The sequence below is a fragment of the Balaenoptera physalus genome, assembly GCF_965194825.1.
Source record: "Balaenoptera physalus genome assembly, chromosome: 2".
NCBI lineage: Eukaryota > Metazoa > Chordata > Mammalia > Artiodactyla > Balaenopteridae > Balaenoptera > Balaenoptera physalus.
In genome coordinates this window covers 102,363,525-102,367,581 of record NC_138883.1, presented here as the reverse complement: position 1 = coordinate 102,367,581, position 4,057 = coordinate 102,363,525, and the positions used below count along the sequence as shown (strand labels likewise).

General features: G+C 36.9%; 1 protein-coding gene across 11 annotated transcripts in view; it reads right to left on the bottom strand.

Annotated features, from left to right (window-relative positions):
- TCF12 (transcription factor 12) overlaps positions 1–4,057 on the bottom strand; it is a 373,830-nt gene that overhangs the window by 304,096 nt on the left and 65,677 nt on the right. The window lies entirely within an intron of this gene.

The following is a 4,057-nucleotide window of genomic DNA, read 5'->3' as shown; positions in this document are numbered from 1 at the left end:
TTCTTACAATCTAACCTTCAACCTTTTCCTGACGCTCAGCCTCCGACAGCTTCCAGGCAAGAAATCATTTCTCCAAAATATACATGCAGCTCATGCAGCTCAATAACAAAAAACAAACAACCCAGTCCAAAAATAGATAGAAGACCTAAATAGACATTTCTCCCAAGAAGATATACAGATTGTCAAGAAACACATGAAAGGATCTCAACATGACTAATCATCAGAGAAATGCAAATCAAAACTACAATGAGGTATCACCTCACACCAGTCAGAATGGCCATCATCAAAAAATCTACAAACAATAAATGCTGGAGAGGGTGTGAAGAAAAGGGAACCTTCTTGCACTGTTGGTGGGAATGTAAATTGATACAACCACTATGGAGAACAGTATGGAGGTTCCTTAAAAAACTAAAAACAGAACTACCATACGACCCAGCAATCCCACTACTGGGCATATACCCTGAGAAAACCATAATTCAAAAAGAATCATGTACCAAAATGTTCATTGCAGCTCTATTTACAATAGCTAGGACATGGAAGCAACCTTAGCGTCCATCGACAGATGAATGGATAAAGAAGATGTGGCACATATATACAATGGAATATTACTCAGCCATAAAAAGAAACAAAATTGAGTTATTTGTAGCGAGGTGGATGGACCTAGAGTCTGTCATACAGAGTGAAGTAAGTCAGAAAGAGAAAAACAAATACCATATGCTAACACATATATATGGAATCTAAAAAAAAAAATGGTCATGAAGAACCTAGGGGCAGGACGGGAATAAAGACGCAGACCTACTAGAGAATGGACTTGACACAGGGAGGGGGAAGGCTAAGCTGGGACAAAGTGAGAGAGTGGCACAGACATATATACACTACCAAATGTAAAAGAGATAGCTAGTGGGAAGCAGTCACATTGCACAGGGAGATCAGCTCGTTGCTTTGTGACCACCTAGAGGGGTGGGATAGGGAGGGTGGGAGGGAGACACAAGAGGGAGGGGATATGGGGATATATGTATATGTATAGCTGATTCACTCTGTTATACAGCAGAAACTAACACAACAATGTAAAGCAATTATACTCCAATAAAGATGTTTAAAAAAAGAAAAGTAAATGAAGCAGACAGTTATTAAGTCACTGTAAGGTGAACCAGATCCATTCAAGATGCTAATTATAGATTTTCTGTAAATACATAATTACATCTGTATTAAATGTAATCAAAATCAATAGAAATTTCCAATTTACCTCTATTTTTAAAAGCATAAGGATTCTAAACCTTGATTATAACATTTTAAGTAAATTAGACATATAAAATGTGATTATCTAAATTAAATTTAACTAATTTAGTTATATCAACAAAAGGAAGTTTAAAATTTTGAATTATTCAGCATATTCATGCTTTACCTTTATTCTTTTTGTTTTTAAATAAAGTTCCATGAACTTATGTGTTTCTTGCTCACTACTGTATCTCCAAAGCCTACCTGAGTGCCTAGAGTTGAGAAGACATTCAATAGATATTTGCTAAATGAATGAATTAAAAAATTACATCTCAATTTAGAATTATAAAAACTATATATAAACTTTCTGTAAAAAAAAGCTAGTGCTTAAAGGTTAATATTTCAGTAAATTCTGATGAATTCTGTCTGATTTATAAGACTAAATAAGCTCATGACTTTCATCAGCTCATGTTAAATGAATCACCATTAGCCCTGAGTTTATTACTGAAAATAGAGAAAGACGAAGACTTATAGCTGTAAACCTAGATATATCTATGAAAGTGATGACCACATAACTTAACCTTCTACAATACAAATGTCAAGAACCAACCATTAGTTCTGAGCATTGAGAATTTAGGTAATTCAATAATTTATCCAACAACTATCTACTATGTGCCCAACATTATGCTAGGCATCCCAAATACATATGTAGTTAACATCTATCCTCAAGAAAAGCACCAATGTGAGAGAGGAGAGTCACATAAGTGAATAACCAAACATGACTGGCAGGGCAAACAAAATGTTACAGGAAAACAGAAGATGACTGAAGTTGGAAGTCATGTTCATAGATGAGATGACAAGTGATCTGGTTGCAAGGGAATGTAGAGTAGGATGTGGGGGCTGAGAGGGTGTTAAGCCCCAGTTGTCAGAGAAAGGCATTATGAGCAGAGGGCAAAGCATGAGCAAAGGTACAGAAGTAAAGAATACTCAGGGACTTCCCTGGTGGCGCAGTGGTTAAGAATCCGCCTACCAATGCAAGGGACATGGGTTCCAGCCCTGGTCCGAGAAGATCCCACATGCTGCGTAGCAATTAAGCCCGTGTGCCACAAATACTGAGCTTGAGCCCCACAACTACTAAAGCCCGCGAGCCTAGAGCCCATGCTCCATAACAAGAGAAGTCACCGCGATGAGAAGCCCACGAACCACAACGAAGAGCAGACCCCACTCGCCACAACTAGAGAAAGCCTGAGCACAGCAACAAAGACGCAACGTAGCCAAAAATAAAATAAACTAAAAGAATATTTTAAAAAAGAAAAAAACTATTTTAAAGAAAGAATACATACACACAGAAGGGAAAGATACTAAAAATTACTTTTTTAAATGAAATAACATTAAAGTATTTTGCGATGGACATCCCCTTTTTATAAAACATTCTTACAAAATAATTTAAACCAAAGATTATTCTCTTAGGAACCTAAAATTCCAGGACTAGCCTAAAATTTTTGAAGTAGTCCCAGAAAAGTAACTCAATCTGCTGTTACCTAAATAAATAGAACAAATCTTACATCATTTCCTTTAATATTTAAGCTCAAGTCAAAGCCACATGAGCAACAGCTTCAAATTTCATTATTACCACTTTCAAGAACCTCACATCAGTTATTCTAAAACTCCTGAATTTAAATTTTCATAGCTATTAACCTTGTCTCTTCAAAAAGGACCACAGGGACTTCCCTGGTAGTCCAGTGGTAAAGAGTCTGCCTTCCAATGCAGGGGACGCAGGTTCGATCCCTGATCGGGGTAACTAGGATGCCACATGCCGCGGAGCAACTAAGCCCCCACACCACAACTACTGAGTCCATGCACCTCAACAGGAGGAGAGCCCGCGTGCTGCAAACTACAGAGCCCACGCGCTCTGGAGACTGCATACCACAACTACAGAGAGAAAAAACCCGCATGCCATAACTAGAGAGAAACCTGTGCACTGCAACTAGAGAGAAGCCTGGGCGCCAAAATGAAGAGACCAAGCGCTGCAACAAATAACCCTGCGTGTCTCAATGATGATCCTGCGTACCACAACTAAGACCCAACACAGCCAAAGAATTTTTAAAAATTAAAAATAAATAAGTTTTTTAAAAAAGGACCATAAATTTCCTTAAGGGCAAAAACCATATCTTAATAGTCTTTGAAGGTCCCCACACAAATCTAGAAGTATAGTAGATACTCAGTTAAATATTTATTGACAGTTTATTGAGATTTGGAATTTTTACCCTTTTAAAGCACATGCTACCTTAAAATATATTTGATATTATATAGTTTTGCAGCTTTTCATTCTAAGAAAACCTTGATAAGAAAATCAGAAAATGTTAGGAATTATTCTTTTGAGAAGTATTCATCTGCACCCTGCCATCATAACCGAGCATCGAGTGTGATTACAACCTTTAGGTCTGATTACAACCTTTGTCCTTCAGAGATAATTTTATTAGTCAACCAGCGCACTTACAGCAACCACAGGAGAAACCCTGAGAGTAGCGTTTCCAACTCTGAGTTTATACATTAAGCTAACATTCTAAATAAAATAATGCAATCCTGACGTTTAGATGTTTTCATGCTTCATAATTCTCATACCACCATGAAAAATTTAAAAATGTAACATGTGAAAAGATCCTTATCTTTTCTGTAGAAAGGCACAAACAGAAGACATGCCAAAATATTTATTGAAGGAATAAGTAAAATAAATATAACCGGAATTATAAATGCACTTAGGCAACGTTGCTGATAACTGATCACTTTAAAAACATATGGGTAGGAAAAAAAAGAACACTTGATGAGCTTCAGCAGT